Source organism: Netta rufina (assembly GCF_964035555.1).
Source record: "Netta rufina genome assembly, chromosome: Z".
In the NCBI taxonomy this organism is placed as follows: domain Eukaryota; kingdom Metazoa; phylum Chordata; class Aves; order Anseriformes; family Anatidae; genus Netta; species Netta rufina.
In genome coordinates, this window is record NC_140126.1 from 63,063,533 (window position 1) to 63,090,146 (window position 26,614).

The 26,614-nt window shown below is 38.8% G+C and overlaps 1 protein-coding gene across 3 annotated transcripts in view; it reads left to right on the forward strand.

Moving 5' to 3' along the window:
* Nucleotides 1-513: 513 nt before the first annotated feature.
* SEMA6A (semaphorin 6A) overlaps nucleotides 514-26,614 on the forward strand; it is a 116,100-nt gene continuing 89,999 nt past the window's right edge. For 2 of the 3 annotated variants that reach the window (XM_084305514.1, XM_084305516.1), the window contains exon 1: nucleotides 514-609. The gene's annotated coding sequence lies outside the window, so the exon portion shown is untranslated. Of the gene's footprint in view, nucleotides 694-26,614 lie in introns of all 3 variants that reach the window. The other variant, XM_084305515.1, reaches the window with a different exon arrangement.

A 26,614-nucleotide genomic window follows, 5' to 3' on the forward strand; every position in this document is an offset into this window, starting at 1 on the left:
TCCCTGGTCCTCTCGCCTGCTGTCTGTCCCCCCCTCATCCCCCCGGGGGGAGAGCCGGGGAGCGGCGGAGAAAGTTTTTCTAAGGGGGAAGCACCGGGACGGCTGGCACAAAGGAGCTGCCGCCCGGCCGGGAGGGAGCGACACGGCTTATCGCCCCCGCCGGAGAGCCGCCGGTGCTGGGGTGGGCGACGAGGGGTGGGCTTCGCCCCCCGCCCCGTCCACGCACGGGCAGGGCTCAGCTCCCGTCTGAGGGCGAGGCTCGGTGGGAGCCCACTGATCCCCCCCTCTTTGGGCGCCGCTGCTGCTGCTGTCGGGGTCGTCCCTCGGGGGGGCGGCGAAGGGTCAGCACCGCCCCGGTGTCCGCCGACGGGGTGGGCGGCGGAAAGTTTGCGTCTCCTCCACGCGTGGAGAAACTACCTGCTCCTTGAGAGGGCTCGGCCGTCCCACCGCCCTTCCTGCTCAGGGAGGAGTCTCCCGGGAGTGGCTCCGGGCGGCGAGCGGGAGGGGGGCTGGCGGAGAAGCGGGGCTGAGCCTGGAGCCCGGTCAGCTGCAGCGGAGATGCTCTTCTGCCCGCCGCCGCCGAGTCGGTCCTGCCTGGCTCTTCCCGGGGTGAGTCGCGAGGCGGCAGCCGCTGGGTTTTCCTCGGGAGGGTGGCTCTGCCTTCCCTAACCTTGGCTGCTTCGTCGGAGGGAGGTTTGTTCTCCTTTTCCTCTCCGGAGATAATCGCTGCTTTCGAAGTTTGTAAACCAGCGCGCTTCCGCCAGCGCCTTTGCAGCATGGGGCTTTAGTTGCTGTACTCGGATTTTTATTTTTATTTATTTATTATATTTTTTTTCACTAATAGACCTGCAGAGGTAGAGGCTGTAGTCAGCTCTGCAATAAATTTTAACAGGCGCTGATTCCTGACTCTGCAAGGTGAACGCTTGATCCTACAAAGGGGCACACGCGGATTGCAGGTGTTGTAAATAATGAATCTCCACAACCATTTTCTGACACAGGGCTGCGTGCGGTAGCTCATCGTTTGACATAGATTCGGCTAACTTTTGCTTCTTGTCCTCCAGCACCAGTATTAATTATTAAGCTAACCCCAAAAATAGTGGGGAAAACCATGCCTCAAGCTACTCTGTATTTGCAAAAATTATTTCGATGACTGCATTTGGTTTGCATTCATTTAATGTGTATGTAATTCAGTGAGGCATTCTCGTGCCAGTAAGCTTTACTTGGCGGGTAAATCCTTTGGCATCAACGACCGGCAGAGTCAGGCTCTTTTAATTGCAGAACTTGTGGAGGTTTTGAGGAGTCAGTGACACCTCTCTGAGAGTAAGATTTATACAACTGTTATCACGTTCGGGGCTTCCCTTGCTATTTGTTTTTAGACCAAAAAAGCAAAATGATCTTGCTCTGGTTAACTTCTCTGGTCTTTTTTTTTTTTTTTTTAATGAGACTAATCTAGTGTATTGTGAAGAAAATTGGGTCTACTCCAGCAAACCCTTTTCTTCACGGAATTGCCTCATACGTGTTTGAAAGGAAATACTAGCTTCAGTAAGATCGGGAAGGTTCGTCACTCTTAGAAAAGTACAGTTGCCAAAGCGTTTCACTGTCTAGGGTATAATTTTGTCTAAAAGGATCCTGTTTTTAATGCGGTAGCTCCTTGTAAGATATATTCCAAACAGAAAATATACTAACTCTCTTTAAAGCCAAACAATTTCCTATGCATGAAAATGCTGATCACAGTTCACCACTACTCTTCATTGCATAAAATCTCTGGCTTTCATGCAAGTTTAGCTCAGCAGCAGAACACCCAGATGAGGTTTCTGTGTGAATGCAAAATGAATTTTAAAATAGTAATTAATACCATAAAGTATAATTGCTACATTTGCTCTTCCTGTAGTAGGAATCAAATGTTTGAAGCGCGGTTAAGTATTCTGAAGGAAAATGAATTGTATGGTCACAGATGTTCTGTGTATTCTCAATTAGTCTAAAACTATTATTCTTACTTCTAATGGCAAAACCAGCCTTGTCAAATAAGCTTGTACCTCTTGAACCAAAAAAACTGTTGGACAGTAACATCTATGAGAAACAAGACTGACTATCATCTTCAGCTACTTGAAGGTGGAAGTGAATGCCTTAGTCCCCTCTTTAATGTTTGTAAGTTGAGGAGAACATTTTCTGCTGTTTCAGAGTGAAGAAAGAGGTAGGTAGGTCAGTTTAAGGATAAGGAATTACCCTCATTGATTTTTTTTGTTTTTTTGGAGGGGGGGGGGGGGGGCAGGGGAAGTGTTGGAGGGGAGAAAAAAAAAAAAAAAGGAAAAATGAAATTAATGACCTGTGATAAATCCAGAATAGAACTGTTTGCATTAAAAAGGAAGTAGGTGATTGTGAACTTGCTTGTGCATGTTTTGTGAAGGGAAGGGGAAATTTGTCATCTTGTTTTGAAGAGCCATACGTAAATACACATGAAAAGAGTTCACATGGTTTACAGCAGGGGAGACATAAAATGTTTTCAGATTAAATTGACCTGAGCTAATATATGCCTCACATCCAACTTGTTTGCAAGAACACATTGTTATACTTCCCAAACAAATGCTTTGTATATAGTATCTGATTCCCATGCACTATACCAGAGTGCTGAAAACAAACAACAGAGTAAATTCTGGAAAATAACATTCTACACTATTAGGCAGAGCGTATGATAGAGAAAAGTTGAACTGTACTGAAACAGAAGTTTTTGCTAACCTAATTTGATACAGATGCTGTAGTATTTTACCTACTACTATTCATTTATTAAGGTGGTACATCTTTATCCCCTGTCCTTACCAGTCTTACTCACCCATGTAAGCTTTACTCACACAGCTACGCCTTGCTTGCCTGAGTAATTGGATGAGAATAAAGGCAGTTGCTGAAATATTACTCAGGGCCATTTTTTCATGTTTTGGTTTCTCCTGTTTTTGAATCTGTTATTGATTCTGGTGGGAATCAATACTTGATGAGGACCTGAAACTGTGGTGCGAGTCCATTTGCTCTGGATCTACATTCAGTGTTAAGTCAAACCTAGGTCTGAGTCTTCTGGAGCAAGCAGCATTTGATTCAGACCTACAATAAATTGTGACAAACTTTGCCTCGACAGGGAAACAGAAGAAAGAGAAGAATAAGTGATGTTTTCTGTGGGTGACCATTTCAGCATTTTATCATTGTTAATACTGTGGTCAGGACTACCCTGTGGTGGGTGAGGAATACACAGAGATCATGTTAATAATAAGATATAGCCAGTATTGGAGTCCGGCTCCAACAACATACAGCAGCCAGGAACAGTGTTGAAAGTCAGAAACAAGCAGCTGAGGGGAAACTCATTGCCTGAGAACAAAACCTCTCCATAGGAATATTTTTATTTTGGGCCTGTCACATCAATCACTTGAGTAAGGAACAACGTGGATGTCTGTAGGGCTTCTGAAGGCAGAAATGAACCTCCCCAATTCAAGTGGAAACCTGGCAGACCAGAGTTTGTATGCCTTTATTTTCTTTATCTGCTGTCTTCTGAGACAACTAATCCATTAATTCTGGCTGTGGAAATAACTGAATGTTTACGTTTATACATGTTAAGGGATCTTTAATTGTCCACAGCAAACAAGGCTTTGGTTTTGGATCTTGACATGGCAAGTATGGCAGAAAAGCTCAAAGACACTGCTTTAGGATTTAAAGGGAAGAGTGCCACCTACTGTGTCATAATTACACATATTTCATGTCCTGCATGTCTTCTGGAGTTCCCAAGCTGCTAACTCGGTTATCCTATTTTAGAAGCTGGGAGATATGAAAGGATTCAAAATTCCACATGATATAGGAATGAAGAAAAAAAAAAAAAGGCAGAATAGAGGTGTGCACCAGGATATTCAGAAAGTCTTAGGAATGGTTTATTAAAAGATATACATAGATGTATTTGCTGTTTTTGTCACTTCAGACTTGCAAAAGCTGCTAACAGTTAGTAGCGGGGCCATAGAAGATAGGAAATGGGATGAGAGATCTATGCCTGCCCCTATTAAAAAAAAAAAAAAAAAATCATATTATCAGCTTTCATGCACTAGACAAAGGTATATGAGGCTGCCAGACTTATGTCCTCTGAAGTCTAAAGTTAAGCTCTACTATAGTTTGAAAAAGGCACTTTAAAAAAAAAAAAAAAAAAAAAAAAAGGCTTCAAAAAAAGAAGGAGAAAATGAGGGGAAAAAAATCCATGAATTAGCTCATAATTCACTGGCAAAAACCTCCTGATAGTTAACTCTTTCCCAGTGTGGAACTGCAGTTATTTATCAGTGATAAGGAATGGTATACTTTACTCTGTGAATACAGAGACATTTCTATATGGAAGGAATTTTTCCCCAATCCCCAAAGTGTTTCCGTAGTGGATGAAATAGAGATGTAAAATGAAGTAGATAAACCAGCTATTAACAGAACTGCCAGTTGCTGTATCTCTAGAGTGAAGACATATGGTAATTCACTGCATTCAGTGATGACCTTTCCTTTAAAAGTATTGTTAATAATAGGCATTTCTATATAGAGTATCTATAACAGATACTTGAAATTCACATGTCATGGACTACCCCATGCCATTTTTAAATTATTTTTTTTTAGCTACTGACAGAACTGCTAATGAGGAACTTTTCACAGAAATACACTTTTACAACATTCATGCTGTGCTGAAGAGCTTCTGGGGGCAGATGCACAGTATTGCATGTGTGCTGTCTTCCACACAGGAAGCCTTTAGCTCCTTCTCCCACACACTTTGTATGTAAAGTTGTGCCATGGCTGTAGGGTCAGTGATAAGGGCTGAGAAAGCATTCCTGTGCTCCTATGATCTCTGTAGCCAATCACCTTTAGTGAAATCTTAATGTTTATAAAAGTGGAGAGAAATTAACTCTATTGTATCATTTCACTTTAGTCTGAAATCATCTAGTGGATGGGGACTATAATGGTGACATTTTTACTGGAGATAACAGTGGAAGTTTGATTATGTGCTTAAAAAAGGTATTTCTAACCTCTCATCAATTTTGCAATGACCCTGACAGACTCATGGGGCCTTCTAGTAATGAAAATGCATAGAGTATATAATAGATATGGTAGGATGTTCCAGTTCAGCAGATGGAAAAAGTACTCTCTTATATGAATCCCCAACACAATGGGAAAAATCTGTGTCCAAATATATTCCTGACTGCAGCAAACATTATTTCTACTTTCTTATCTCCAGCTGCTTGGCTTCATTCAGGTGTTCTGTATATTGAGTATTTTTACATAAGACTTTGATACTCAAATGGGAAATCTGCCGTGTTGGTTCCTTCACCATTGTTAGTGGACGTTTATCCATTACTTGCACTTGCACTCAAGGCAGCCATTCATTGAAATGTTAATGAGAATTTGAACAGTTTCTAGTTCTGTAGAATATTTCCTTTTAGAAGAAAAATAATACTGTTTTGTTGATGCCTTTCAAAATTTACTTTTTATTGGTAGATTGAGGTGGATTCTATGCTAATTCCTTTTGCATTCCTGAATTATGGCCTAGCTAGGCACTGTCGCTGGGATCTTCATCTATTAATCATGGGAGCTGCTTTCTTATTCGGTTGCCATAGTTTCAGGCCTCAGATAGTGTTGGGGTGCCTTGGGAAAGGCTTGAGATATACTCGGACTTGCAAGCCTTGCAGTTATTTTGGCAGTGGTAGCGCTCTGAAGGAACAGAGAACAGCATCCAGCATTATTCAGAGTTGGATTAAAAGAGGAAACTTCTGGATATGTCTCTCTGGACCTTGTTATGTGAACATCCAGCTGATATTTACTCCCAAGATTTGCTTTTTGTTTTGTCTTTCTGGTCAAATTGTATACTTCAGAGACTAATGGCTACCTTTATCCACTGCAAGAGCAAGAAAGGCTTTTCATTAGTTCTGCTGACAAATGGTTGGGTAAATTAGGGGAGTTAGGGTTTCCTAAGCAATCCAGGTAATTTGTTTTGTATTCTCTTTTAACCTAGCTACATAAAACATGACATCAAGTTTGTGACTGTGTTACCATTGTTACCTTAAATTTAATAAAATTACAATAAATACCCTTCTGTTAGCTGCAGAACAGCTTGAATTACAAAGTAGCAAAAGGGAAATAAACTTCTGCTACTAGTGTTCTTTCAGCATTGTGTTGATATTGGCTGTATTTTTTTTTAATTATGTTTCAATATCTGTTCACAAATTTTGCATTAAAACATGAATACTTTTTGAAATGCAAAGCTGTTAGTAGTAAGGAATAGTTTTTCTTGATAAATGAGGAAAGTGGTAAAGTAGTAAATAGATCTAGCAAAAGAAAAAGGAAAAAGTAGCTGGAAGACTATGACTTTTTCATGCAGTATTGGAAGTTTTTTTTGTTGTTGTTGTTGTTTTGTTTTATCTGCTACATATTATATAAAATAATGCACAAATGTCTTTCACTAAGTAAATCATGGCCCTTTTTCCATAAAGCCATAAAAAATTCATCACTACCATGTGAGCAGGAATAAGCCATGTTGTTTAGCAGAAATTTAAATCCAATTTCTCCTGCACTTTACATTACAGTGTCTCCAGAATTAAGTGATTTCCTGCTAGTTTTAATAAAGCAATTTAGTTCTTGCACAGATAAGCTTGATAGGTATTTTCTGTTCAGAAAAAAAGCCTTGAAAATTCACATCAAGCAAAGAATCATGTTAAAAGCTGTGCAGTTTAGCTTAAATAATTCAGTATAATTGGAACTAATCTGGAAAATTAGCCACTTTTTAAACTTTCAAATGGTTAGTTTGTATTCAAAGATGAGTTTTAAAGCTTCAGTCTGGTACTTTACTACTGAGTCTTGTCAATTTTTCAAGTGACATCAACAAGCAGGTTGAGAACATGTGCTTATTATTCGTAATCCACCCTCAGAACTCCTACCAACTGAACAGATTTTAAGTCCAAAACTTTCACAAAAATTTTAAAGATGATAAAACTTTGTTTGCTGGTGGATGTACAGAAAATCTGTATTTGCAGTGGCATACTCTTTCACATAGTATGCAAATTTCTGTTTTACAGTCTGTTTTTTGCATACTCTGTTGTATGTGCATATATTACATGAATTGAATCCCAAACTATTTTACTGTTAAACACACAATGCACACGTATATAGCAGACTGTCAGTCTGATAGGGCAGAGTAATATGCCCTGGTCATTTTGTAGTTATGTTTAGAAGGGATCTGGTGATTGCATTAAAACAAATGGAATCTGAATGCAAAATGAATGAATCAAATGCAAAACAAACTGAAAAAAACATCAGAAGTCAAAGGCTGTAGAGGTACAAATTCAGTTGGTTTGTTTATTGTTGTTGTTTTTTTCCCCTCAAGATTTACCATACTCCATTTAGCTTCAGGTTAGGCATAGAATTGCTCTGTATAGAAATGTATTTAAGCGATTCTCTTAAGGTTCATTTGTACTTTCTTTAACATTAAGTGAAGATGGATTGGTTATTTTTATTTATTTTTTTTAATCCCAAGGTACTTAGCTATGAGTGATAATTGATTGTGTACTCAGTATAGAGGTCAAGTCTCATTCCTGTTGAAGAGCAGAGTTTCTACTGAACACCTCAGCAGCAAACCCTTGCTCCACTTACAGTTCAATGTAGTCCTGTCAGTTTTATTTACAGTCGTTCGTAAGAGTTATTCTACATCCCAAGCAGCTAAATTCTAGTAGCAATATACTGGTCTCATCAAGGAAAGAAAATAATTATTACTGGAAAAGTAGGTATTTATCATATCTGTGTGTTTTCTTGTTTGTTTGCTTGTTTGTTTAGCAATTTTAATCAGTTTCCTTTGCAAGTCTTACACATGTTTAATAGCATCTTAATGCCTGAGTATTCCTGGAAGACTAGGGCTTTCAGTCTTGGGCTGGGTGTTCTTGAAGGGATGGGAAAAAGGAAAGTCCTCCCTTGTTCATCTTCTGGACTGCCCAGTACCTAGCCCAGCGCGCAGGGTACAGTTCAGTGTCCATCATCCGTTGGCAGCACAGAGGTTGAGTCCCGTGGGATTATCTGTCTTGAGTAGTAATTCACAAGCATGGCTAAATGCAGCCTGGTATTTGATTCAAAATGCCATTTTTATTATATAGAGAGGATTGCAGGCTGTTTAACTGCAATATTGAACCTCAGGTCATAGTCTTTATAGTAATGGCTTTTCATCATAGCTTTTTAATGAAAGAATGGCATAATGCATCAAAATCAACTTCTGAATTTATTTTGTGTATGAACTGAGTTTGGTACTATGTGTATAAACTTATGAGTGTTGAACCTATTCCACTTCTGAGTAATTTGTTCTTATTAATTAGAAATGCTCAGTTTTTGCAGTTGCAAAGTATTGATCTTAACCATCTAAGACTTAGATGGTTAACATCTTAACTGTCATCTGTTATAGGGAACTGAATATATGACATATTTTTTAAGATCTCATCCAGTGAGATATTCTTTTCTAGAAATACATTGGGCACAATTTTTTTCTTGTTGGAGAAGGGTTAGGGAGGAGAGTCTCTTCAGTTTGTGCAAAGAAGAAAAAAAAGCAATTTTCTACTGATTCTTTGGGATGCATTTTTTTCTTACCTACTAAAATTATTTTTGAATTTAAATAGGAAAATATGTTTCTTTTCAAATAAATTAAGGATTTAATCTTTTAAAGAGCTGTCGTGGGAAGAGGAAAGATTCTTGCATGAGCCACTATACTTTTTCATTTTTATCTGCAAGGTGTTTCCTTTTAATTCTGTTGTAGGGAAGTTCAGCATGTTCAGATACACTGATTAATTCCGTCACGAGACGCGTATGTTGTAGGGTGGTGTCGTCTTTTTTGCTTTATCCTGTTCTAAGCATAAGACCTAGAGATACTGCCAGAACACTTCCTTTCCCAAGATAAAAAATAAATAAATAAATAAATAAAATCCTGTTCCTGTTCAACAGCATGTGTAGTCCAAAAGGCGTATTTATCCAACCTGGAGCTAATAGCCTGAAGGTGTGAGATGAAGGCTACTGACTGACTGGTTGAATGTGAGAATAATGCAGTTTTGGTTTGTCAGAACATTTTTCTTAGTTTTCTTAGTGTTTTCTTTTCTACATAAGAGTGTTAAAGAATCTACCAGTAGGGAGAGAGAAAAAAAAAATACACCATTGAAAAGCAGTGTCTAATAGAATAAATTCTCTAACATATGAATTCCAATTCCTTTTCATCTCACCTTTTATATTTTTGGCCAATTGTTTTCATTTGTGTTCATCTGTGCTTATGTCATTAACTATCATATGTAGCTGAAATCCTGGAGGTGACATCACTTGCAAAAAAAAAACAAATAAACAAAAAAAAAAAAACAAACACAAGTAGCACCCAACTCAAGTGTTGTGTGAGTGAAAGAGGTGGTTCAGCCTGGACTTTTCTGCTAACGCATTGCTGCAACTAAATGCTGGTGATGTAGGGAAGAGTGGAAAATGTGGACTGTGTAATGACTGCTAATGTCAGAGAAGGTATCTGTAAGAGTGCTTGCATTGATTTACCTTGAATAGCAAATCAGTTCTTCAGACTTCTTTTTTTTTTCATAAACGGTCAGTAATCGGTTTTAGTTTAAAACAGATGAAAGAATTCATTGTTGTTACAGTCAAAGAACTTCTCAAAATATGGAATACCTATGTGGATGCATAGGTGGATTTTTTTTTTTTTTTTTTTTTTTTTAGGAGGACTAATCCTGACCTCATCCTTTGCGTTGTGCTCCCAAAATATGAATATTTGGATTTCCTGCTGTAAAACTCTGTACAAACAAATCACTTTAGCTTACATGAGTATGTCATCAGAAGCAATTATTTTACTTGCGTAAGTATATGTAGAGGGGCTGGGTCAAGGCATAAAAATATGGGTTAGCAGGACCTGACTTTTGATCTGTTAACATCAAACAGAAAAATGAGGTCACAGTTTTGCTTCAGTCTCTTTCTGTATTTATGTCTCCAGAAACTGGACTTGTCTAAAAAGGCTACCTCATTCATATTAGTGACATAACTCTTTTTGATTTAAGTAGTTGTTAATTCCAAAAATGTAAATTTTTGGAAAGAAATCACCTCATGATCCTGCTAATATTAAAACCATAAAGAAGAAACGGTTCTGCAGAATATAATGGCATCTATATGTTGAGTTGATATTTTAGCTTTAAAGAGTCTAGTACTGGATTTTTTTTTTTTTTTTTCCAAAACAAAACACCAGAGAACATGTAAGTTGCCAGGCTGTAATGTTGCTTAACAGCTGTGTTACTTTCCTCTAGACAACCACCCTATGACTGCCTGCTGTAACAACTGTCTGCCTTTAAAAAACAAACAAAAAAACAAACAAACAAAAAAAAACAACTTGTGGAAGAATGAACAAAACCCACTTACACAAAGAGGAGTAAATATTAAAGATTTCAATGGGTAGAACTTACTTAGAGAGAATTCACTCCATTTTCCTTAGATTGCATGTCTAAACCTGGAAGAAGGGAAATAACTTTTCTTGCTGTTATATGGTGGCCTTAGACATTGCTCTAGGTTTCCAGAAGAAAAGACCTTTCACTTTTTGACACATATTCTAAATCCAGGGACAAAGCTTTAACTAATAGCATACTGTCTAAAGAAATGGGAGGAGGGATTGGCCACATGTTTTTATGCTGAAAGTGAGAAATGCTTGTATTTTTCCTACAGCTTCTTCAACTGGACTATCTACATGGTGAAAACTAGTAGGAAAATACTGTGCTTTTTACTTTGCATGTAGGCTGCCCTCTTGTGTTTCAAAATCTCAGTGCAGACACTTCAGGCATCCAGATGATAACTAGGGTAGTGAAAAACATCGAACAGGAAATGATGGACACAAGCCATACTCTTCAAAGGCAATGAATTTTTATGTCTGTTGTCTTGCTGTTTACAGCGTAAGAAGCAATATAGTTTTCAGCTTTCTTGTGCAGACACAGAGATATTTGGAAGTGGGTTAGCCAAACTGATACGCAGAAAAGATCCAGGAGTCAGTTCACAGCCATGAGTAAAGGCCATAATGCACTTGATTAAAGCAAGGTGTGCTGCCTACACAAGGAACTGCTAAAAAGATTCTTTCAGTTTTCATGTCTGAGCTCTGCTTTTACAGGAAATAAATTCAAGTTTAGTCTCAGTGGTTGCACGATTCTGGCTACAGAATCTGTCAGCCCTACATGAGTGATAAGACAATCAAGCTATACGAGTGCAACCAGTTGAACATAAAATAATATAATTTGTGCTGAGCAAAAACTGTGGCTGTGCATATTTGCAAAATGGTGTCCTGGCTAAACATTCACTTGGTCTGTCTTGAGCTTTTGTCATCTTTTTGCTTATTTTTTTAATAGTCAGAGAAGGGCAGCAAAAAGCATGGATAATGTCAAGACAAATTAGTTGTGTTTTGTTTGTTTATTTGTTTGTTTGTTTGTTTGTTTGTTTTTTCTGAGAGAGGGAAATATAAAAAGAGGTTTCATCTCCTTCAAAGGTTTTTTTTTGTGTTTTTTTTTCTTCTCTCCTGCTGTTCAAACAGGATGGTAAAATTTGCTCCAAGCTATTAAACAGTTTCTGGCAGTAGTCCTAGCACTTCCCCATACTCATATGAAGTATATTTTATGTAGCTTAAAAGGGTATTATATACTCTAATGTTTAAAGAGCTTCTAGAATTTAGAAATATAGAAGAAATTTTTGCAGGACGAAGAACAATCTGCAGCAGATGTATGTTGTGCCAGTGTTTAGAAGAATAAAGCAATAGTAATTTGTGTAATTCTTTGATTCCTAAATTACATTTGAAATGGATAAAAATAGGTTTGATCCAAATATCTAAGGCCATTTTACTTTTTAATTTTCCAATTATTTTTTTAACTTCTTGAGGAAAACTGTGCATGTTTGGATTTAGATTTTTCCTCAGGTCAGTTCCAAGTGAACTCAGTCCTGGCTTTAAAGCACTTTATTTCTGTCTTGCCAAGACACAGCATCTTTCAGAATTCATTTGCCTTTTTTTTTTTTATTTAAAAAAAAAAGTAAAAATATTATAGGTCTAGAACAGGTAAAACACAGATTATAGAAGGGATTCTTCCGTCATCTTGCAATGACATTTGGCATCAATCCCAAGCACTCAAGTCTTGACAAATATAACTTGGAGGGATTCACACGTTGTGTTTTTTTGACTTCAAAGCAGGATACCCACAGAGTGAATTTTATATATTTTGGAGTAATTCTGCTCTCACTCCTGTGTGATATGTTGATCACGCAGACAGAAATCAGCAGAAGCTTGTGCTTATTTGGGGTCTGTTGACTTCCCTTGTGGTTTTAACCTTGTGCTGCTACCGAATCTGCTCTGCCAAATATTCTCTCCTGGGCACTGCTCCAGCAGTAGAAGGCCATTTAGAAAAGGTGACATGTTTTCATTTGCATGCTGCAGTTGCTGTATGGTTGGATGACTTAGAAAAAACCTCCTTTCCTCTTAGCCACATTCACACCTTTGCCCAATGCTCAATCCATGCCTCGGTCATGATTCAGTAAGGCTACAGATCATTTCCAACCTAAGTGATGCTATGTTTCTATAATTCCAACAAAGCTTTGGGTGGAAAACTGCTGTTGAGCAACTGGCATTGTGTGTAGAAGAAAGGTGTGTGCACAAAGATGGCCCTAAGTTCTTTGGTCTCATCTAATCAGGTCTCACTTTTTAAGAAAGACTGCAAGCATATAGTTCTTCTCAGTATGCACCACAGACTCTAGCGTTTGTCCCACACCATCTCAATACCCCCTGAACAGCCTGGAAAATAGGGAGGTTGTATGTTGGAGAGGATATTGGATTTTCAGTGGGACCAGCATAAGATGAGAAAAGATGATGAATATGTTCTATCATCGAGCCTTCTTTCTGAGAGCCCTCGCTCTGCAGGTACACTGCCGTCTCCAGCTCCACCATTCAGGTCTCACAGATTCAAACAAGGAAAGGTGTTTTCTTGGCTGTGTGATGCAGTTAGGAAGAGCAGAGGAGCCAACTGAATGACAAGACAATTCACTTTAACTATCAGATTACCTTTTCAGGAATAGATTGGACACTCCATAAGACATTGTTACACACTTTTGATGGAACCTGTGGTTATCCTAGGAGTATATGCAGTATTTCTACTGATATCAATAGATGTTAAACAAGGACGCTGACTTTGGCTGTGGCTTTGGCTTAAAAAACTATAGGACGTCTTAAAGTCACTACTGTCATTCTCTGCCTTGAATTCCGTCATACCTTTATATGATAGTGTAAGATATAAATAGATTAAACATTTGTCTGAACATGCAAGACTAAATGAAAAACTAAGGATAATATGTTTCCCCTAACTGCAGAAAAATCCTTACTTTTTATCACTTTAAATTAATCCGCTTCCTGGACTGAGTGCTTCATACCTAGTGCATTTTCTACATTAACTCCACAGGTTAAAGGATGGGAAGCTGTGTTGTCCTGCTGAAGGATATATTGGAGGAGAATAAGTAATGCAGAATTTATCCACATCAATATTTGTGGTGTCTTTGAAGTGTTAATAATACTTGGGAAAGTTTATATGTCGAACTCATGCCTGCTCTGCAAGCTTGAGAGAGAGATTGCCAGAAAGCTATGAATAATTTCCAGAAAATTGATTTTTTCCCTATAGCAAAACAGCTAAGATGGCCCAGGTATCGCTGTCTTGACTATGTTTTTTTGACTAATGCTTCACTTAAAATATTTTAATAAAAAGAGAGATGTTTTTGATTGGTTCTTCCCAATCATGCTGGAGTTAAATTTATGGAGGCATATCTGTGTTTTCAGTATATGTAATCTCTCTAAAACATTATCAGTGAAAAGATAATGTAATGAGTAAGTCAACCAGAAACCCATAAGCCTGTAAATTAAGAGTAGATTTGTCTGTGGAACAATTGTGGTCATGATTGATCCCAACTACTATGCAAGTGGAGGGACAAATACAGATACCCAGAGTAAGTTTTATGGAAAAATGGCTATGGGGAGTAAGGAATGTAACAAGCTCAGGACTGAGTGGAGGAAGATTTGTAGAAACAGAGGAGTTAAGTCCCTGTCAAAAGTATATAGGATGCTTACAACGAGAAAAATGGATGGCACAGGAGAGGAGAAAGTGACATCGTTTTTCTCTCTGCCTTATTTCTTCACCTTTTGTATAGAGCTTGGTAGGTGGAGGGAAAAAAACAGACAGTACCCTCCTCTGTCCTCATGCTCTCCTCCTGGTGCTCGGAAATCTCACATGATTCCTTTGATTTCTCTTACAAGCTGTTGGTAGAGAAAAGAGAATTTCTATCATTGCCAAGCCTCCCTAGTGGTGGGCTTCTCTCTCTAGTTGTGGGCCTCTCTGTGAGATTAGTATGCAGCAATTTTGTTGTAGTCTAACTCTTGGGTAAAGAGGAGGAAGGAGTCCTTACAGTACATGTGTTCTAAAGGAAGTTACTAAGGGCTATGTGAATTTCTAGATGCTGGGACAATGATGAGTTTACATGGCTGTGGCACGTGGGAAGGGCATTGGCATTACCCTGTGCAGCTGGCTGGTTGGCTGTGTGAAACAAGTTTGTGGCTTTTGTCCAGTTTCCAGTGATATAATAAAACTTCCTTTAAAGCAAAACAAAAACAAATCCTGCACCTGGTACTGTTTGTGAACATTGTCTGCAGCTTGGGCAGGGTAGTAAAAGCATAGGTGGGCACAGAGGTTGAGCTCCCTAAAGTTAGATTTTGATATATCACACTTTCTTTTTTAATAAATAAATAAATAAATAGATAAAGGTGTTCTGTGTTTTCCAAGAGAGGGCTTTTGTCAGTGGACCAGAAGAGGGAGAAGCTGGTGGCTCTGCAGGCAGTAGGCCCCCCAGACCCTTGCAGGACTTACCTTTGATGCCCAAGATGAACATCACAGCAAGGATCATCGCTTTAAGGCATAATGTCGTGTATTTGTTGTAAATGGTGACGTGCCCGTATGCCTGTGCTGCCTGTTCTCCAGCTCAAGACCTGGATGGCTGCAGAGGAAAACCCTGCCGAGCACGCGGCTCTGCAGCAAAGCAGGAGCACAGTGTGGTGGCCGGGTAACACCAGGAGGCAGGGCAGTATGTGCGGCTGCTCCATCTGCTTTGCGGTGGACATGAACAATCTGGTATTTGTCACAGGTCTTAAAACTAAAACCGAGTGTAAATAAAGAACCCTGCTGTGAGTGAGCGAGATTTTTATAGCGGTTTCCAGGAATGAAATCAAACCTAGACTGTGAGGGAATATTCTCTGCCATATCCAGAGTCTGTGTACAGAACTTTTCAAATAAATGCTTTGTAAAAATGATTTAATTCTGCTGTGATTATGAACCTTCACAAACACACTGTTTCACATTATTCTTTTAAATAAATTTTATTAGCAACAGCTGTGACTCCTCAATCCTCTGATTTATTTTTTTTTCAACAGAAGAGAGTTGAAGAAATACTCAAATTATTTTAAATGAAGATTTTGCTTTTATCTTAAGCTAAAAAGTGCCTGACTGTCCTAGTAATAATCAGACAGATGCACTCCTACTTGGATAGGCTGCAATGAGCTGCCTTTAGTTCAGACAAACTGTCTTTTCAATTCCTAGGACATTCTGTGAGTATTGCTGGCTCCATATCACACAAGTACTAAAATCTAACTTAATTGTGAATGACACTGCTTGGTGTCAGACTGCTTGAACCAAGAAGTAGACTGCCATTGCTGCACTGTAAATTAAACCACGTGCACACGTATATTTTCTAGTAGTGTTGGGTTTTAACTCATATCTGAGTATTTGCAGTGTTGTGCCCTGTGGAAAAAGGTAGTGTTTGAATGCTGAGAAGCCAGTCCCCACCTGCTCCTCCAGCACACAGAAGGCAGCCATGGTTCAAGAAGTTGGGGATATGCCCTGTGCCCCTGTGTTTCTGTGGTTTGATTTTCCCCTGAAGGTGCTGAGTTTTAATTGAAGGGCCAGCATAATGCAGAATTTTAGCTTGGCTGGGAGGATTGCCACCCCTAACTCCAGCTACCCCAAGTCCTACCGCTGTTCTGCAGCTTCCAGCATGTGTGGCTACAGCCTGCTTCTCTGCAGTTTGTGACATGAGCAGCGGCTGCAGGCGTAGTGTGCTGCTGTACAGCTCCCTGCTAATGAGCTTGTCTGCTAATTAAATAAAAAAACAAAGTTGGCAATGCCTTTGATATTTATTCTCAGTGTGGCCCTTTTGACTTGTTTAGAGTTTCAGGGTGGTCCTGAGGGAAGGGATTTGGTAAGCAGTTGCTGAGTGTGTATTATACTTTATCAACATTGAAATGAAGTTTTAAAAATACAGTTTTGTTCTTTCTAAGCCAGATAATGCAACAATTTAAAAAAAAAAAAAAAAAAAAAAAAGGAGTAAAGCTGAACCAAGACCAAACATGCTATTTAGAAGAAGAAGAACAAAAAAGTCATCTCAGAAAGTTCTTTTGTGGCATTTGTTAATGCTTTTGTATATGCCACACATGTTCAGTGACATCCATGATGAATGGCAGTCACACATTAAATAGCCACCTTACTTGCACTTTATTTCCTAATTCTTCCTCAAGATTACTAACCATTTCAGTCTTCTTAAACAGCTTCAGGGAGCTGCCAATTTCTTACAGGAAGAAAAAAATAAAATAAAATAAAAGGTTGCCTTTTCACCCAGCAAATGAAGAATTTTCCTATCTAGGAGTACATTTGCCAAGGATAAAACTTTTATTTCTTTTTTTTTTTTTTTTTTTTGCCTCCTAGTTGTGTGACTTACATGGGTATTGGAATGGAAAGCATTAATACGCCTAACACATCTAGACTGGATCGTTCTGAGATTTACAATTTGGAATTAGCTATGTTGTTGTGGTATTTTTTTGTTTGTTCGTTTTTTCTCCCTTCCCTTCTCTATCTACTTCTGAAGACAAATTCTAGCTAGCTACAGCATTAAATTTTGATATTCATAAAAGCATGCAAAGTGGTATGAAGCCTTAAGACAGCTTAAAAGTGAAATGGTACAAGCATTCAGTAATGCTTATGCTAATCATGGCTTTTCTCTGGAGGTTTGTTTATTGCTGTTGCTAAAGGTGGATGGTCCTGTAGGTGACCTTGTGGTCTTGATAGCCAGTATGACAATTCCAGTACCAACAAAGGTGTGAACAGCTCCAGATATGGGCCTTGTCTGCTGTTTGGCCAAAGGGTTTCTTGAGGACCTTTTGTATGCAATCTGAACAAAAACAATTAGTGTTGCCACTCTCGCTCTTTGTCATGGCTGGGTCAACAAAATAATATAGGAAAAGTTAGAATAACCATATGTCAATTTTGTGACATGGTAGTTTTCACTCATGCAGCAGAATGATGTCACCATTAGTGATTTCACTCAGTTACTTCACAGTGCTAATTTCAAGCCCATGAACTAAAGGACTGCCAGTCAACTAGTATCAAGTAACAACTGAGAGACTGTATCTCTGTATAACCTTTCCACAATAATTTCCAGTTTTGATTTTGGGGTGACTGTCAGGCTGGAGGTTCATTGCAGTTGCAGTGATTAAACAGAAACAAGTTCTGCTTATGCTTGTGTCTTCTGAATGAGAAGATTAAAGGTTTAGAAACTGGCATTAGGAAAATACTGTGTTAAAGATTATGAAAGTCTGCAGACATTAAAATTTGTACTTTGGAAAGGTGTTGAAGGATAGATGTATGTTGTAAAGGATGATCTCTCTGATTGTTTCTTGTTAGTGCATTAATATTCAGCATGTATGAGAACTGATCTAGACATTGTAAAGTAAAATGGAAATATGGCTAAATAATTTTCTTTGTAGGATTATGTAGAAAAGGAATCTGAATTAATTATCAGAGACCTACTTATGTATTGTACATTGGAGTGCTGGACTGGCAGGTAAAGAACTCTGGGTAAAGTTATTTTCATTCTGATTCCTTCAGTTATAGACATAGATGGCTTTAGGCTAGCCACTAAATACATTGTCTTAGTTCCATTTTTTCTTTCAAAATGGAAAAAAGATCTTTTCTACATAGGGTTATGAAGAGATGTAATATAGATTACCCATCCTGTATTTTTAGGAGAAAGGCTACAGAGCTATCAGTTTTATTATTTTGCTTAATAACGAAGGCTAATGAAAAAAGAAATGTTTCACTAGAAATGCGTGTGATGATTTTCACAGTATTGCAAATAAAGAGATTTTTATGTTTCTTTTCCCTAAGGGTTTGCTCTTATGGTTTACCTTCATTTGCATTTATGGAGGATTAAGGAAGGTGTCACGACTCTTAGAGTTGCTTAATATTCAACACTTCCTTGTGAAATCAGTGGCAATTGAAGGTGCAGCATGTTTCCAAAATGCAGGCCACAGATCTGTACTTTTTACTTGCAAGAATAGGCAGTACAGGTCTTTCCTTTAACCAGATCTTGTATTGTAGGTCTTGTTTATGCAAAATCTCTGTGGACATTTGGAACTGGGGAAGATGGGCTGTGGAATCAGCCCATCTTTGGATTGGAATGAGTATTTAAAAAAAAAAAAAAATAATAAATAAAAACAGTGTAATCTGCGTCCATTATCACCTTTTTTCCTGTTCCAGAAGGACCAGAAAGTATGATGATGTACCCTGGGGTCTCTCTGTTCAGCCCTTTGTAGGCATGTGCTGGGCTCAGGCCACAAGCTGCCATGATGTGGGCTGCCCACCCAAGCCCCACTCTACACCTTACATCTCCTCCTCTCCCCCTGTGTAGGTTCCCGAGGTGGGATGGGTGCTGCTGGAGGGCAGGCACCCCCTCGCTGCTGCAGGAGCCTCCCAACCATAGGCAGAACAAGCTCACCTCTGCCTGCAAGCACTGGTGCTCGAAATGCTCAGTTTTGTCAGTGGTTTGAGCTCCTCAGCCTGGGTCTGATTTGTGGCAGTGAAATATATTACTGAGTCTTTCCTTATGTCTAGGCATGAAAGCAGGAGAATGCTATTTTTTTCTGTAATTATGAGGAGGTAGGTGTTGTCAATGTCCATTGTTCATGTCTGCCAAATAGTGAAATCAGGAAGCTTATAAACTGTACTGAGGAACCACCGAGTTCTCTTACTCCTGGAAATCCATGACACAATTCCAGGAGCTAGAGCATCACTGAAAATGTTATCAGCCTTGTGACAAAAATTGCAGGAATTAGCAACACTGGCACATAGGAAAACTTCCCTTTACAGGTATAAAGATGTACTGTATTAGCTGGCAAGTGACCTTCTGGTGATTCTTAAGTTATCTTCAAAAAGACATATGTTTTTTTCAGCTGTCACTTAACACAAAGGTCGGCTTGATGAATAAAGAAAAAAAGACTATAAACTTTGGTGTTACTGTTCATTCATCGTTGGCTATCTCAGAGTCAACATGGAGACGTTCCCTGTGAGCAAACAGAGCGTGAAGCTAATAGTGTGCCTTCAGACCCCAGGCTTGTTCAGTGATGGATTTCTTGTAAATCAGCTGTTGGATGTAAATCATGATTTAAACTGCTTTATTCATAGATAGAGGGACTAGAAACCAAGGTCAGTGTAGAATCTGTCCTGTAGTTACTAAAGCTGAAGAGCATTGGCATGGTTGAAAAATGCAAACAGGTCTCTGGTACTTTATTTAAAAGCAAAATGGGGGGAGGGAAGGGGAGGGAGGGAATAATAATAATAATAATAAAACCACCTACAGTTCCGTGGTTTATATTGAGTATGTACTTCTGAGCTCTGAGGGAGCTAAAAACAACTTTAAAAATTCAGGAATGATAAGGTAGCATGAGAGGAAAATTGGAAAGAACTTGACTCTAGGGAAATAGTTTTTTACAACTTCTGGAGAATGTGAAAAGCAGTGACATTGCAGTTTGATTCTTGAACTTTATACAAAAATTTTTGGCTGTCATCAGCAGTCAGACTCTCACTGGGAAAAGAAGTATCTTCTGCAATGAACCCTTTTTGTTTGTTTGTTTGTTTCTTAAAAAATAACAACAAAAACCAACAACACAAAATAGCGGAGTCTTCAGAACTTTCATCTGATTGTCAGTCCTGTTGCATTTGAAAGTAGTAGGAACCAAAGCTGCTAAATCAGGCCTGACCAAAAAAAGAGTTGTGAGAAGGGAAGGTCACTCTGAATAGGCTGAGGATAGTTCCACAGTCACCAGCACAATTAGCAATGACTCTAAAAAAAAAAAAAAAAAAAAAAAAAAGTAGAAATTGGTCTAGTACATTTACTCCAAGTACATTCGCTACCTGGTGAATGGGTTTGCAACAGCTCTGTGTCCCTACCAGCTAGGTGGTCTTGTAGAGCAAAGCGACAAGGAGCAGCATTTTTAGCCTGGTGTATGTGGGCACTGGAGCACAGAAACAGGAAGAATGTTGTCATAGCTCAGCACACAGAGGTTCACCAATTGGCTTCAGTGATTTTGTGCAAGGCACTGTGTACGTGTGTTAGCACAGGGCTCAGCTGTGCTCGATATATTCTGTTTTTAAGTGATTTTTGGTAAGCTCACTCCTTTGTTTGGTGTAGGCTCACTGTTATTTTACCATATCAATATATACGAGGTTTGTATAAATTTTAGTGCTGGTAATTGTCAGTAGTACTGCTCCTATTAAACATGAAAAGAAGTGTAAAATTGTAGACAGAAATGTTTCCTGGTAATGATCACAAGTGAATCAGATAGACTTATGGATGGTAGGGATATTAAGATTTTGCACCTGCTTTCAAAAACAGGATATAGCCTCCAGATAAAGTAGATATATTAAATCAGTGCTAAGTGGTATCTCTCTTCCTTATAGAAGACCTAATATTTGATAATTACTTGCCATTAAAAAAAAAAAAATCCTACTTCTTCAGTTCAGATAAAAACTGTATTTGCAGCCTGCCTTTCTAGTATATAAACACTTTTGAAATGAAGTCAGTTAGTGGGAATGAATTTTTCAGTGGAAATCACAGTGGTTAGAAGCTATTATTCAGCCTATTCTCACATATCTAATTTGAAGCTCTTTGAAACTCTGCTGTGGTGAAGTACAATATTGTAATTTTCATAGTTCGAAAGGAGGGGAAAAAAAAAAAAAAAAACGAAAAAAAACCACAACTTTAGACTCTGACTACAGACTCTATGCAAGATGGTTCTGATTGCCTTCAGCAGCTTGTAAGATCACTGAGACTGGCAGAAACCTTCAGGAGCCTCGCACATGGCCTGATGAGGTTTTGGATTAGTTTGGGTTACAGAAGCCTGGCCTGATATGTGCTAGAGAAAGAAAGGTGTGCAAACACTATGTCACAGCTATGGCATGGATGTAGGGCACAAAGATGCATTGTTCACTACTTCTTCCCCCTCTTTCCTTCCCAAAACACCACTGTATGGGAAATAGTGGTTAAGGACACAGACTGGCAGCTCTGCGCCAACATCAGAAGATTCCCTTTCAGAAAATGCCTTGTCGTGGCTCAGCTGCATGGGTCTGTGGCAGGTTTGCCCTCCAAAGGAAGTTGAAAGCACTGAAAGGGTCTGAACCATAAAACTGTGCCCTGTGAGCCAGCCAGAAAAGTGCTGGCTGTTCTCGTGGTTCAAGAGCAGACATATCTATCATGAAACAGGACAGGATAAAAAAATATTTGTTAGCGTCATTTTTTTTCAACTCCCTTTAATTTTAGAACAGTTTTTATTTTTGTTACTTGTGCTTAAAACAAAAAGCTGCAAGACTTCATCTGAAAACCAATTGCCATAGACCTCAGCTTTTATCATGTATTATGGAACACAACACTTGCACGCCACAGCACTGGATTCTTCATAGATATGACAGGAGACATATTATATCAGGGTAAATAGAGACTCCAGACTCTGCTGACTGGAAATGGTGGGAAGAGTTACCCCAGATCAGGCTGTTGCTTGTACTAGCTTTATCCTTATCAGAGCACTCAACAACAGTTACTTGAGAAAAGTTACTCATTTCATCTGTTCAGGGAGCTATTGTGGATCAGGGCTGAAAAACGTCTCAGAAAGCATTAGGGCTTTCCCTCACTCTGAAGGGAGCAGGGTAAATAGACAAACCTTGTGTGTGTACGGGTGGCTGGGAAGGACCTAGTGGAACTGGCACATGACTGCTGGCAGGATGGCAGTGGGAAGTGGGTTCAACAGTGAAGGAACAACCCAGAATCCTGCAGTACTACCACCTCAGCTAAATTTTTAAATAACAGGAACAAGGAAGGTGAAATATCCTGTGCTCTCACTTGAAATACTTTTGCTTTTTTCAATGTTTCCTGTAGTAATACACACAGGATATCCAGCTGATTAGCCAGAGCAGACTTCATGATCTTCACAGAAACCTTCTAGGATGTAATATCTTGCTGGACCTGCAACAGAAACTTTTTACAACTTACCAGCAATGCCAAATTTTGCTCCTACATATAACTGTTTTGGAGAAATTGAGTGCAGTGAGGATGTCAAATATCTGGACAGCTGGGACAAAATCTTAACAACTTTTATTTTGGCAACAAAACTTTTTTCATGTCTCTTCTTTTCACTGTAACTTTTATCTCCCGGTATCTTTTCTCTGCATCTCCTTGTTCTCTAGGACACAGACAGTTAAGATTCATTGACTACAACCATGGTTTAATTAGAATGCATTGATCCCTGCATGAGTGATCTTATTCTGAAGTGGCCTTACCTCAGCTTAACTCTGCATGCTTCGGAAGATTAGTGTGTTTAAAGAATAAACTTCAAATTCACATCTTTCTTCAATTGTCTTAGTTTTCCTCAGGATCCCACTATTGACAAGCTCCTAATCTTTACTTCAGTTCAACCAAATCCTTTCTTCCTCTAAAGGATTCATATTTCAAGTCTTTCTTCCTTCTCTTTAATTGCAGCTGCTTTTCTTTCCACATCTTGATTGCAGTGGTGTCTGCTCCTTCATATCCTTCCTTCTTCTGCTTAGTTTCTGCCTCTTTACCTCTTGTTAGGTTGTCTGCTTGCCCTTGTCTTCTGCTGTGTGACATCTCAAGAGGTCTGATCATCGCACTCTTTGATTCATTTCACAGTCAGTCTTTGAGGAAAGACAGAACCACCTGAGGTTCAGGAGATCTCCAGAAAGCAAAGAACTTCACATATGCTGATTCCCATGTTATATCGATAAAGATACATTCTTCATAAGCAGGGAGCCTGGCACAGAAATGAGGCATTATTTATGCAAATTGTAGGAAAATGTGGATGGGATTCAGGAAGTGAGCTGGAATTCCAGCTTAATTTTTTCTCAGGTAAAGGTGATTACCACTAGCTCAAATAAAATTTAAATTTTGTATTGAAGGAAGAGACTTGAGTTCATTTTTCTATATCTTTGAAAATACGCTGGCCAACATAAATATCCTGCTAATATGAACTGAGTCATCACTAGCAGAGCTGTTCTGCTAGTTTAATCATTTTTAGTAGTTCCTGCACTTGCAAAGTGTTACCTATAGTGAATGCTTGGGGATGAGTACCCTATGGAACCAGTCACCTGCAGGTCTGTCTACATGATTAGCTGCAAAACATGTACCTTTTATTTATCTTAGGTTAATAACTAATGGCTACTGTACAAAGTAGGCAGAAACACCCACCAAAGTGATCTTCCTCTTAAAAGAATGAGCACTTTCCTGTTCTTAATCTTTTAAAAGTGTGTGTGCTTTCCTGCTGGCATCAGTGAGAGTGAGCGTGAGCCTTACATCAAGAGAGAAATACTTGCTCATGTGAGATCAGTGGCAAAAGTCTCACTGATTGTGATTTTGTTCCAGGATCCTGTGCAGCTGCTCTTAACATGTTGATTTATCAGGGGATGAAACATTTTGGGTCCCCCTCATTACTCCCTGTCAGCATGGTCTGTGATCTCAGCCCTCCAAACTAGCAGCAGACAGAGCTGCCTCTTAAGCAGCACCAGCTCTTCTCTTTCTCATTTGGATCAAGGCTGCTTTCTCTCCTCTTCTGAAACCAATAATTCACAAAAAGTGCCAGTGCAGAGGTGGGGTGTGTGTCTAAGAGCAATACATGTTGCTCCTCCATTTGGAAAGTCTGTAATAGTTCAAGTATTTTTATTTTAACTCTGATGCCTCCCTTTGTTGTGGCCTGCAATTTGTTCTGTTGATTTTAATGATGGACAAAGGAGGAAGTGAAGATGGAGGCAATCCTTTGACTGAAAATGAATTCTCAAAAGGGAAAATGAGATGGAGAATGGGAAAAACGAGGAGAGTCAGATCATCTTTCATGCACTGTGTTCGGTTTGTGAGTGGCTCACTGAAGCAGTCCAGTTGGAATCCCTGGTGACGGGGGCTGTTTCAGTGTGCTAACGAGGAGTGTATCCAAGATACAGTTGCTCAGGTCTGGCCAGAAAAAAATAATGAGCACACTCTCTTGCACTCTTTAAAGTTGCACCAGTTGCAGCTGGCACTTAGTCAAGCCTGTCATCACCTTCAGTGCCTTTGAAAGAATGTTTTGCTAAAAGGTGAAGGCTTATGCCTTTACCCTTGCTTCACCTGTACAACTTTTTATAATCTTCAAGTAAACAAAAATGCCACTTAGGCTGAAAGAGGTCTGTAGTCACAGTGTTGTGATTTATCAAAAATTTTGTTAGCATGTTTTAACATGTTAGTTATTCATTGCAAACAGAGTCAATGAATATGAGTGCAGACAGTCTTGAGAACAGAGTATTTTAAATGGTTTAAATGAACTTTTTAAGAAGCAAAGAATGTAGTTCAAAACTGGTTGTGAAAAAGAAAAAGAAAAAAAAAAAAGAATAAAATTGTTGTATTCTGAAAGTTCCTTAACGTGGGAAGTGTCATGCCTTTTGTGTGTGTGATTCTGGAAAAAAAAAAAAAAAAATTCTTTCCAGTTGGATTTATGCATTCTTAGTAATTACTAGATTGTGTTTCCCAAGTCATTAGACAAAGGGAAAAACAGCAAATAAAATGAAACATGAGGGTAATTGACAACATATATTGTATTAAATATTTGGTATTTATTTATTATTTATTATTTCAAGAGGAGAGGCCCCCAGAGCCTGTCCATCATGTTACTAAGCACCACAGAGGCTAAAAACATGTGCTTTGTAATGAGAACTGTGGAGGTTATCTGTCCATTGAATTCTAGTAAAAAGAGAGCTGTACTTCATTTTACTTTCACAGTGAAGGAAATAGGGAATTGTACTACTGAAGCAAACACCATTGTTTAGTATGAATGAACCTGGTGGCAACTGGGTAAGAATCCTTTATTTCAATCGGAAACTAATATGAAACTATCCTGCAGAGCAGAACAACTGGAAATCATGCACTACTGGAAATCATGCACTAATGCCACCAGTGTGTTCTTCACTGGGATTTGCAGGGTGCATATTTTTCAGTAGGTAGAAGATTAAAGCTCCACTTCAGGGATCACCATGATGGTGAACAGACATCAACAAGGGCTGAGGTTGTCCTCATGAACATCCAGGAGCACCTTCTTCAGTATGCTAGTGTAAGGTCTGCTGCACATCTTTGAATGCCTCTGTTCTATTTTAGATTAAAGAGATTTTATGAAATGGCAGGGTGAAACAACTCATTGAAGTAAGAGAGCACTAATTTAGTAATGGGAGTTACAGAAAGGAGGAAAAAACAAAACAAAACAAAACAAAAAAAATGTAAACAAGGGTATAGTACAGCTACACAAGAAAATTCCTGCATGGATAAATCAATCTTCTTTAAGGTTTACAGAACTTAGAGATTCTCCTGTCCTAGATATCCAGCCATGTGAAAGATACCAGCAAGCAAGCAGAATTGCCACAGTGTTTGAACCTGTAATGGTAATAACATGTTAAGTACTGGAAGACAAGACCAATGTTGGTGGACTATCATCATCAGTATATAATGATTAACCCTTCATTATATCTATGGTAATCTCCTTTTTTAGCTGTTATTTCAACCATATTTTTAGCACCCCATCTTATATGATTTATTAATTCAGAACATCATTTCTTTCAAATGAAATGTCTCTGCAGTTGTTCTTTTCCTTCCCAAAATGATCAGTTTGTTTTTAAAAATCTGATAAGTGGAAGGACTGTGCTGTCTAGTTTCAGTTCTGACATTGTTCAGGATTTTTAGACTAAGGTAATTCTTATTAATTAGCAGTTTGCTTCCGCAAGGCCAACATGTAATTCAAGCTTTCCTCAACTGCTGGGCCTTCTCTCACTACACCCTACACCTGCCCCTCCTCCCCCCAAATCTGTGCAAATGTTCATAGGGATATTCAGCCTTAAGCACATATGGCACAAAACCAATTGTTGACCTTCAAACACTTAGTCTTCTTTTAGAGAGCTCTATAAAAAACTTTTGCAACAGGGATGAGAGAGCTGAATTTTTATATTCCTGACAGTGTAACTTGTTTTAATTTCCATAGTTTACTCTAAAAACTCTGACGCTGACTCAACTTTGCTAGTGGAGATTTATTTGCAAAGAGTTTTTGGCCTCAGTTTAGAGACAGAGCAGTAAACTGTAGCCCAAGGGCTAAGAGAGATTAAAATTAAACAGAGAAAAGGGAAAATTGTGCCAACGAGGAAAA